This window comes from Palaemon carinicauda, chromosome 12, assembly GCF_036898095.1.
Source record: "Palaemon carinicauda isolate YSFRI2023 chromosome 12, ASM3689809v2, whole genome shotgun sequence".
In the NCBI taxonomy this organism is placed as follows: Eukaryota; Metazoa; Arthropoda; class Malacostraca; order Decapoda; family Palaemonidae; genus Palaemon; species Palaemon carinicauda.
The window spans coordinates 130,362,790-130,375,289 of NC_090736.1; positions in this window are offsets into that span (position 1 = coordinate 130,362,790).

Here is a 12,500-nt window from a genome sequence, read left to right on the forward strand (position 1 = left end):
CACTGTGGGGCAAGAGAGTGTGGAGTGTGGGCGGCTGGGGAAGAAGTGAAATATAGATAGGCATTGTGGGAGAGATATGTGGCGAAGGTATAAAAGTAAGAAAAAGGTAACAAGGAGAGATTGTGGGGTGTGGGGGGAGAGGGAAGTAAATGAGATAGAGATAAGCACTGTGGGGAGAGATATGTGGCCGAAGGTATAAAAGTAAAAGAGAAAAATGACAAGTAGAATGTGGGGTGTGGGATAAAAAGAAATAATTAAACATACTGTAGAAGCAAGAAGCGTCAGTTAAAATAGACACAGACATTGTGGGAACAAGAATGTGTCTGCTGTGGGTGTGTATGTGGCCGTGGGGATGTGGGGGAGGAGCGGAGAATGGGAGTGGCAGGAATCAATTTGGGCGGTGGGAATAAGGCACGTCAGCCCAGCATAACTATATGTCACTTTGTGGTCTCCCTCGACCGTCGTCTCTTCGGTGTGCCGCTTCGTTTCGTCTCTTCCCTCTTCCGTTGTGTTCGATCTGGAGGAGGCAGGGGAAGGGGAAGGGGGAAGAAGAAGGGTAGGGGGAAGGTGGAAGGAAGAGAGGAGGGGGAGTAAAGGGAGGGGAGAGGGTAGAGGGTAGGGAGGAGGATTCTGCTGATGCTCTGGCCTGCTGCTCCGTTGTTGTCCTGTTTACAGCCTCAACCACCCGATTGAAAAAAAAAAACCTCTCTCTCTCTCTCTCTCTCTCCTCTCGTCTCTCTCCCTCCTCTCTCTCTCAGTCTCTCTCTCTCTTCTCAAAATTTATATATATATATATTATATATATATATATATATATTATATATATATATATATATATATATTACATATATATATATATATATATATATATATATATATATACTGCTAAATACATAAATAACATGTACATTTCCATATACATATAAAAATATAAGGTTAAAATATTATGCATTCATCGTTTCCTAATTAGTTACAATTGATTGCATCTTCTCTCCTCTCTCCTCTCATCTCTCTCTCTCTCTCCTCTCTCTCTGCTCCTCTCTCCTCTCTCTTTCTTTAAAACCTCGTAGCTATTAAGGTGGATGAATACTAATGTCATCTTTCTCTCTCTCTCTCTCTCTCTCTCTCTCTCTCTCTCTCTCTCCTCTCTTAAGACTTACGTATTACGAAATCTAAAATATTCTCAATTTGGATAATCTACAAGGTAAAAAACGTTGAAAAAGCTGCACACATTATTCGGGTGAGATATACAGTTCATTGCTCTCCTCTCTCTCTCTCTCTCCTCTCCTCTCTCTCCTCTCTCATCTCTCTCTCTCTCTCTCTCACTCACTCGCCAGTGGGTTTCGGTGTGGATTAAAGGCTCCAAGAGGCTTAATATTCATTGCTATGTGCTCAAGGTAAACACGCTCTCAAATGCCGAGAAACACCAATCTCTCTCTCTCTCTCTCTCTCTCTCTCTCTCTCCTCTCTCTCTCATCTCCTCTCTCTCTCTCCCTCCCAGGCCCATTAACCCCATTTTCCAAATTTATCCTTTTGTTAGCCTTATTCCTTTTTTTTTTTACTTTTATTATAACGTCTATCTAGATATAATTGTTTGATATTTTCTTGATAAAGAAGAATAAGAAGAGACAGAAAGGAAAAAGTAAAACCATTTGATAAAAAATCAAATGATGAAATAAAGGAAGTAGGTGAATGGTAAGTAAAAGAGGCGAAATAAAAATAGAACACAGGAACAAGAATTACTTATCGGTAACGAAGCCAGCCATGTTATGAGCAGTTGGGATCGCATACAAGGTTAATAGATCACACAAAAATCAACCATTTATTCGTGTTCTCTCTCTCTCTCTCTCTCTCTCTCTCTCTCTTGTTTCGCTAACTTCCCCCAAACCCCCAACCTCCACCCGCCACCCCCCCCCCCCCCCCGGGTCACTATGAACGCCGATAAATTCGGTTGCATTTTGAGGGCAATAAAACACAAATAAAGGGCTCTCCCCCACCCGTGTCGTACATTTAGCACCTAGGCTCTCTCTCTCTCTCTCTCTCTCTCTCTCTCTCTCTCTCTCTACCACCCCACTGGACTATGGAAAAGAGGCCGAACGAATTGGTAAGAGAAACTCATCGGAGAAATGACATACGCACACAAACACCCATAACTGACGCACACAGTCTTTCCTCTTAACACACATACACACACACTCACACAGTCAAATGATATCCCAGGCATATTGAATCCCGCATCAAGATGCTTATCCTTTTTCTTCTTCCCCCCCCCCTCCCCTCCCCCTCCCCTCCCCCCACCCACCCAAGACTCATTCTCCTTTTCCCTGTCAAGAAGATCGGATCTCTTACATTGCGTCTCTCTCTCTCTCTCTCTCTCTCTCTCTCTCTCTCTCTCTCTCTCTGCAGAAGTACACTCTGAGTGGTTCCTCAAGAGAAATAACCCAAACCGAAAAGATTCCAGCGACGTTGCAAAATATATACATCTAGAGATTTAAAAGAAGAAAAAAAAAGAGGGGAAAAGGCATTTCCCCGGATAGGTGATAGGCGGTGGAGCGTGCGAGGAGGCTCTTATGAATATGGCAGAAAGAGAGAGAGAGAGAGAGAGAGAGGAGAGAGAGAGAGTGTACCATGGCGGCCATTAGCTGTATTGGATGTTCCCACCATGTGAAAATACAAATATGTCGCTCTTGCCACTACCTCTTCCATGTCCCCCCACGCCCTTCCGGGTGGTCCCCGGCCCGATTCCCCTTGCAGGGAATGCCTCTTCCCCTCTCCCAGTCCCTTTCCCCCTGGACAAGTTTACTGTTAGCCCGGCCATATCCTCCCCCAAAACTCCCTAACACCTCGACATTGCCTCCAAATAGCTACCCAACTTCGTCCCTGTATCCCTCCCCTATGCACTGCCCAACGAGTTCCGTCCTCTTGTCCTTTCGCTTAAAAAATCCCAGTGCGCACACACATACATACACAGATACATAAACACATAAGCACAAACACACGTATACACATAAATATATACACACAACTATATATAACATATATACAGACAATTTTTAAGGGTATATATATAGGTTATCCATAAACAGAAAAATGGACAAAACTGGAATAACGGAATGGGTCCCTAGAGTTTGGAAACGAATCAGGGGAATGAAGAGAAGACGATGGATTGCCGAGCTAAAGAAAATTTTATCTGGGTATAGGCCTGGCATGGAGAGACCATAAGCAGACGCGTGTGAAAGGGCATGTCTGAGGCATTTTCCTGCAGTGGACTAGCAACGGTTGAAAATGATGATAATGAAATTGTTGTGGCTTTGAATATATATTGAATACTGTATATACTGTATATACTGTACATATATATGTGTAAATATGTGTGTATACGATGTATTATATTAAGATAGTAGAGAGAGAGAGAGAGAGAGAGAGAGAGAGAGAGAGACTTCAGTTATCGAAAGCTGGCTCTGACGGAAGTTTATCCTTAGTTTCGCTGCAGTTCATTTTAGGATGAGGTTGCAAGAACTATGCATTTTACATACGCACTACTACCCACTGCAGTTGACTAACTTGGAAATAATGGTTCCTCCGAAAATAAAATCTAAAAGAATCTCTCTCTCTCTCCTCTCTCTCCTCTCTCTCTCTCTGTATATATATATACTATATATGTTTATATATACATATGTATATATATATATATATATACTACACATATTACATACTGTATATAACCAGACAACTTACTATTTATTATATAAGGCAGATAAGATTCATGCGCTGAATGTATATATATATATATATATATATGTATATATATATATATATATATATGTCTGTGTGTGTGTGTGTGCGCGTGTGTGTGTGTGTGTGTATGCACCCATATGAGATGAAGTCTTCTGTCGATAATCGGCCCGAAAGACTGAGAGGTACGAGTCTTCCATATCCACATTCAAGCTGTGGTCAACAGGGTAACGAGATGACCAGCCGTGAACATCCGGGCTCCGGGCATTCGTGTTAATGGCTGGCTACGCCTCGCGGAGATGGCAGATTATAGCTCTGGGCTCCGCTGGGCTCCCTTTCTTTTTACCGCTCTCTTCCCCCTTTTTTCAATGCTATTATCGCCGGAGTGAATGACATCCTCATTTGCTGTTTCAAAAGCGATTATTATATAGGAAGCAATTCTATGTTTCCATTAGAGATGGGCTTGTTGAAGGTGTTCGTCGTTGGCGAGGGTGTACGATGGCACGTTCAGAAGATTAGTCTCTGGATGATGTCTAATGAACGCGTCTATTGGGCCATTCTGTAATAACGTTGGTCTTTTGGATCGCCAAAATTCTCTTCTAGATGTTCTATCTATCTCTGATAAATCCTTGTCAAACATTAACTTTATTTTTCTTCTTGTGTATTATTTTTTTTTACTGTGCCTTTTTCACAAAGGTCAACTATTCCGGACGAAATTATCATGTGTTTTATGACTTCAGAGATTTCTCTAGAGCTATCAGCCTAAATCTCTCTCTCTCTCTCTCTCTCCTCTCTCTCTCTCTCTCATGTTAATAGGTTAGAATATATATATATATATATATATATTGTTTACATATATATTATGTATATACACTATATTTTATAAGTATATATATATATATAATATATATATATATTCTATTTATGTATATATATATATATATATTAATATATATATATATATATATATATATCATCATCATCATCATCATCAACAGCCGTTGCTAAACCACTACAGGACAAACGCCTCAGATGTCCTTCCACTTGCGTCTATTTATTACCTTTCTATACCAGTCTATTCACGCAAATTTACTTATCTCGTCACTCCATCGTCTTATCGTTCTCTCCCTGGTTCTCTTTGTAACCTCTAGAGACCCATTCTGTTATTCTTAAAGTCCATCTACTTATCTATTTTTCTCAAGATACGCCCTGCCCATATCCGTTTCGTTTTCTTAGATGTTATTAGAATATCTTTTACTTTAATTTGCTCTCGTACCCATGATTCTCTTTATTCTGTCTCTTAATGTTAATCCTATCTTTATTCTTTTTGTTGTTCTTTGAGCTTGTAACTAGCTTATTTTCTAAGGCTTCAGTAAGGTTTTAAGTTTTCTGATGCATAAGTTAATACCAGTATGACCATCTGATGAAATATATTTTTTTTTAGAGACTATGACATTTTACTTTTCATAATCTCATTTTGTTTACCAAAAGCTCTCCATCGTATGCTTATCCTTCTTTTAAATTTCTATCTCATGTACTGGGGAAAGACTTACTGTCCGTCCTAAGTATGTATATTTATCAACAATCTCTATACGTTCCTCCATAACCCTTATATGTTTGTATTTCTGCATTTTCATTGAAGATTATCTTAGTTTAACTCATATTCAATTACCGTCCCACATTTCTTCTTTCTCTATTCAAATCTTCTATTATCTTTTGAAACTGCTCTCATGATTCACTTAACACAACTATTATTTCATCTGCAAATCTTAAGTTGTTAAGGTATTCCCCATTAATGTTAAGTCTTACACTTTAAAAATTTGTCTAGCCACGCTGTGAATATTTTAGGAAAGATGAAGTCTCCCTGTGTAACTCTTTTTTTCTATCAGAATTTTCTCACCATGTTTTTATTCGTTTGTTGTAGATTTAGGATTGCTGTACTTCCCTTATAGATATAGTCAAGTGTTCTAACATAAGTTTAATCTATTCCTTACTTTTTACGTGCTTTCATTATTGCTGAAGTTTTTGACAGAATCATAAGCTTTCTCATAGTCTTTTAATGGTGTGTATAGTGGTTTGTCATACTCTTGAGTTTTTCAATTACTAGTTAGTCAATTGTTGAATTAAATGCATATAAAAGGAATAACTCCAAAATGAGGAAGGAGAGGCAAAAGAGAAAGTTAGCATTATTTCAATCACACCAATTTGTGTATTTAAAAGTTAATTACAAAAGGAACTTTTTGTTTTAAAAAATAACCTAAAGAAACACATACTCTGTAATAGAAATATATAGACATCACCATTCCTCTTCCTAAAAGATAATACATGTAAAAAAAATGTATACAAGAAACACCACAAGCAAGAGTTTGAGACACTTAAATCTCAAGATTGAGTCCTAGCACTCGGCAAAGATGGGGCTGGGTAGTGCTATTTGACATCACCTGGGTAAGTGGAGCATCACGCTGTATTTGAAAGAATAAGTCATAAAATTACCCATTGCAATATTATTTCCAATAACAGTATACGTGAGTGAGTTGTGTATGTGTGTTTTTGTATGTACACAAATATATTGTACACATGTATAAGTTACCCTTCCGAGCATTGAGAAAAAATATCAAAATCGTATTGCCTAAGAGAACTGTAATTATAACATACAACTATTCGAGGTTTAATGAACTTTCGTGATTAACGGAAAACTCCATTGTTTTACTGATTTCATGGCGGAATATATTCTGGAAAAGGCGGCATTACGACAAAGCGAGATAAATCTCTGGATTTAATGGATTTCCCCGGTGATCAGGCGTGGTCTAAATGACTCTGCATATCGGGCTGGTCCACAGACCTACTTTATTGGGAGCTGGCTCTTCTCCCGTTGCCGGCCATAAATAAAGCCGGGCCAAAGTCATCAAAAATCGTCAAAAATCATCAAGGATTACGAGGCCATCAGGTTCTGATGAATGGTTATTAATGTAGCTTTACGATCAAAACCCCATAAAGGACAATATTACTTTTTGGGGCCTACAATGAAATGGCCCTTTTAATGGTCGGGAGCAATTGCAATTTTGTTTTCCTTACTGGAATGACAACTGCGCTTTTTATTTTATTATTCTCATAATAGACGAGGGATTTCCTTGGTCGTTTTAGTTTTTTTTTTTTTTTTTTTTTTTTTTTTTTTTTTTGTATGAAAGGCTCCAGGTTTTTATGCAGTTTTTTTTATTATTATTTTTCGTAATAGGTAATGTTTTTCATTCCAGTATTTGTTTCTATGAATGTTATTGCATCTTTTCTGTCTTAGAGTAGTCTTTTTCTTACTCTTATAATAGATGAATGACTTTCTTGTCAATTCAATACCAGTAATTAAAATGATCAAATTATTGCGCTTGTTCATTGTTTTACATGTTCTTTTGAACTCTGACATTACTGTTGCTCTCAGAGTATTAATAAATATCTGCTTTTATTCTATTTTTTTTTTTTTTTTCATTTATTGCTGACAATTTCATTGCTTTCAGCGTGCGCTACAGTTTTAAAACGAAAGGAAACATCCGTCTTTGCTGCTGGTGTTTGAAACCGATGGCAACAATTTTCTTTTAATTGTTGTTTTTTTATTATGTGTACTACTACACGGCAGACAAACTACAAAAGGTATAACCTAGGTTGTAGTCATTGCTGTTGTTGTGGTTGTTAAGGCTTTCAAGGAAAGATGTCCACCCAAAGACAAGCTAATCGGGTGTATAAAAAAAAAAGACGCTCTCTTGAAAACTTTTTATAAGTAAGTAGGTTGGTCAGGGCATCAGCCACCCGTTGAGATACTACCGCTAGAGAGTTATGAGGTCCTTTTGACTGGCCAGACAGTACTACATTGGATCCTTCTCTGTGGTTACGGATCATTTTCCCATTTGCCTACAAACAAACACACACACACACCGAATAGTCTGGCATATTCTTTACATATTCTCTTCTATATTCATACACCTGACAACACTAAAATTACCAAACAATTCTTCTTCACTCAAGGGGTTACTGCACTGTAATTGTTCAGTGGCCACTTTCCTCTTGTTAAGGATAGACAGAGACTCTGTAGCCATGGTAAGCAGCTCTTTTAGGAGAAGGAAACTCCAAAATCAAACCATTGTTCTCTAGTCTTGGGTAGTTGCCATAGCCTCTGTACATGGTCTTCCACTGCCTTGGGATAGAGTTCTCTTGCTTGAGGGTACACTCGGGCAACACTATTCTATCTTATTTCTGTCTTCCTCATATTTTGTTAGTGTTTATAGTTTATAAAGGAGATATTTATTTTAATGTTGTTACTCTTCTTAGAAATTTAATTTTTCCTTGTTTCCTTTCTTCACTGGGCTATTTTCCCTGTTCGAGCCCCTGGGCTTTTATAGCATCCTGCTTTTCCAACTAGGGTTGTAGCTTAGCCATTAATAATAATAATAATAATAATAATAATAATAATAATAAATAATAATAATAATAATTATTTTAAAAGATCTGTTTGATAATTTGATTTTTATTTAAAATTTCAAAACGGAGCTATTTGTTGCTTTTATTTCACTTGCAATGTTTTGCAGATGAACCCTTCCCGATTTCTTAAACTATTCTATTTGAAATTCACTTATGAATTATTTTTTGTGCTGTACATAGGCCTATCTATGTTTAAGAATTGCACCAAAAATAGGAGAAAATAAAGAAAATTCCTAAGAATATCATAATTATTTAATTCGATTCCATCTTAATCAAAATAAACGAGCTTCCATATGAAAAAAAATCTTGTAAAATACTGTATAACGCTACAAAGTAAGCTAAAGCAGAAAAGAACTCTGTCAGGTAAAAAAGAGTTGATAATGCGAACGGAATAACATCAATTGAATTATTGAAAGAATTCCAATATATTTTGACATAAGAATTACATAAAAAGGGAAACTAAGTATAAAGGTGATTTATAAAGCTCTCATTATGACTCTTATACTAAGAAAAAAACGAAATAGCCGCCAGTGACCCTGGTGATAGTGACGCCAGACGAATTCTAATTAGTTGAACAATTTGTAGATATACAGTGAAGATAATTTGAAAATTCAAGATTTGACCAGCGTAACAGCAGTGCACCATTATAAAATGGAAAGTTGATGCTTTACAACAAAACGTAGCACAATGTAACATTTTTTTTAATTGACGGTAAAAATCATCAGTTGATATCATTAAAGTTTATCATGATTGGTGGAAGCGCACACTCCTCATCAGCTAGTGGCCAAGATTCAAACACAAGCGCCAACCAGAAGCAAGAAGTAAACTTCATTGATATTTTCTCCGGATATTTACCGTCAGCCAAATAGAAGTTATATACGAATATTTAAATTGGGCTATTTTTGGATGTTGACATGAACCCAAAAAAAGCATTATTACTTTTATTCATAAAATTGATATAATCAGAAGAACATTATCATATATTTGTAATTGCTAAAAAAAAAAAAAAGATAGCTCGTGTCAATGGTAATATGAAATATTGGAAAATATTTTTAAAATGTTGCATAGTGATGCATATGTTTTTCCTTTAGTAGCATTTTGCTTTTGGTGCGTTTCACACGATTACTCAAATAATAATAATAATAATAATAATAATAATAATAATAATAATAATAATAATCATAATAATAATAATAACAATAATAATAATAATAATAATAATAATAATAAATAATAATAATAATAATAATAATAATAATAATAATAATAATAATGATAATAAAAATAATTTAATGGATTTATGACTTTACTTGTATGTTAATAATCTGGATTTAATAATTTCTTAACTAGAGAGAGAGAGAGGAGAGAGAGAGAGAGAGAGAGAGAGAGAGGAGGGGGGAGGAGCGAGTTTGAAGAAATTTGGAATCTACGGGACATAAAAGTAATGTTTCACTTAGTTCGTCGAAGAGCGCAAGCTTCCAAAACGATTTCCAAGGATTTATATAATGTTACTTTTCTTTTATTCTTGCCTAAATACCACCATTATGATCTTGCTAATTTAACCATATCAAGAAACTAAGTTCAATTTAATGTAGTTGATCAAAATGATATAATGATTTTATCATTTACAGTTTTTATTTGTATTCTTTCATATTTAGCGCATATTGCATTTAGGGTACTCACTACGGACTAAAGAATCACATGAAATTTTTTTATAGTTCACTAAAGCTTTGTTTCCACAGAATAAATTATTCTTTTTGTTATTTGGTTATATCTATCTTTTATCTTGATTTATGGAAGGGTATTACGATCTCACGTACTTTTCAAAAAATGTCTTTGTATACATATATATACATATATATATGTATATATATCAAATATATATATATATATATATATATGTATAGTATATATATATATATATATGTATGTATATATATACTGTATATATACACATTTATTTACAAATATATATATATATATATATATGTATATATATATATATATATATATATGTATTTATATACATAAATATATATATATATATATATGTATATGTATATATATATATATATATATACATATATATATATACATATATATACATATATATACATATATATATATATATATACATGTATATATATATATACATATATATATATATTATATATATTCCAGTGAGACTCAGTGGCATTACCAGACGTATACCTACTCGGTTTCTCCCTGTCCCTCGGCTGGGAAAAGAAGTAGTTAAACCTCAGTGAGAGGGGTTACGTGTCCATATCTATCTAAATATTTAGCCGACATTCTAGACGGGTCATGTACACTAGAAAAATATGATTTTTTTTATGTATTCAAGTTTATTATATTAATTAAGCCATGAAATTACGTGACCCTTGATTTTCCGAAAAACCTGAATTATAAGAATTTGAAAAGAATTGTCATATTTCTGTGAGTGGATTCGAGAATTGATAATTCTCTACTTGGTTTATTAGTAATAAGAGGAAATGTCCATTTTCGTAAACCTATTTATTCTTTTTCGTCATATTATTTTTGCTATCAAGACTCGAAAAAAGTTTGAAAAAAATATATGAAAAGTCATTGAAAGTCATTTTTTGCATAATATATGAGAGAAAAATTTGCCTGACGGGTGCTCAGAAGGTCACTATAACCCTAATCTGAAAAAAAAATGCTACAACCACAAGGGCTCAAACAGAGAAATAAGCTCACGGTGTGAACGAAAATAGAGAAATAATAAATAAAATATCGATGGGAAAAAGGAAAAGATATAATATATGTTAAGATCTCTAACGACGTTCAACTTATAAGTCATATTATGAGACATATCAACGTGTTTAACAGAAAACCCTTTTTAATCGTTTTGAACTTCGGAAGTTCCACGTTTCGATTACCAGATTGGTAAAATCATTCTATAATCTGGTCTCAGGGGGAATTAGAAATGCACTCTGAAAGGGCAGACCTCCGCCATGGCAGCTTATTTCTCAAAACTGTCTTGCCTTTCCCAGGATCAATTTAGACCGTAGGTGTATTTGAAGTCTGTGTGACAACTGTAGGGGAATTTGGGTTAAGGTAAGGATTAATTTCGGCCGACCTTTGTTCGACCTTGACCTTGACCTTAAACCTAGGACTTTAAAAATTGAATCACTTCCATGTCTTAACATAATAATTAATCCCTGAAAGTTTCACTGATCTACGAGTAAAATTGTGGCCAAGAAGATGTTCACAAACACACAGACAAACGGGACAAACCGTGATGAATACATAACCTCCTCCAAACTTCGTTGGTGGAGGTAATAATACTTATTATATACTGTTTAGTATCAAGTGATCTAATGGAGAGGACGAGACCGTTAGACTTGTGACGAGCCAAAAGTAGGATGTGACTTAATGGCGAGATGAAAGCAACTGAGTAACTTTATTACGACACATCGGGTATATATACACACTAGGTCACGGTAAGACGGTCACCAAATACACACATGCTATTTCTTGTCAAACTACCTACAAACCAGTTCTGTTAACAGGTAACAATGGAATATGCAGACATGTTAAAATAAGTTGCTGTCAATGCGAGGGGAGAGCGAAGATACAAAGGATAACATATACAAAAAAAAGAGAAATGTCGTTACTATGTACTCGTGTGACACGCGGCTGGTACAGACTTAACTGCATACCTGGCATTACGAGAAAGATGGCACTGTCTGGAAAGATCTGAATGAAAAGATGTTGAAAACCATGAAAGATCCTATGCAACATACTCACAAAAATAACCCAAAATAGAGAAAAATTTACAAATCATTATTTCTGACAAAATTTTCGCACAGTCCTGATACCTTTCCTTCCAATCTACCATTTAGTGGAACATTCTTAAGTAATATTTTATATATACCGCCATAATTAATAAACACGCCTTCAAGATATGTAAATGCAATACAATATAATAAGTTTGTTTATCGTAATCTAGATGTATAATGGTACTTTAACAGAATAGAGATTAAATATATGTTTAGAATATCCCGAAAAATTTAACCTTTGAATTAAAGAGATGATTATTGATTTCTAGACATTTTGCTTGATATCTAAATCATTAGAGGAACCTAACAGGCATTTTGCATTTTGGAATGAAGAATAAAAGATGACATCCTGACATGAAGCATCTTAGAATTATTTTGCTAAAAAATGTTTCAAAGGTCGATGCTATAGTTAGTTTAGAGAAATTTATCAATATCTAAAAAGGAATACAATGATTGCAAGTAGAAAGTTTCCCAACTTAA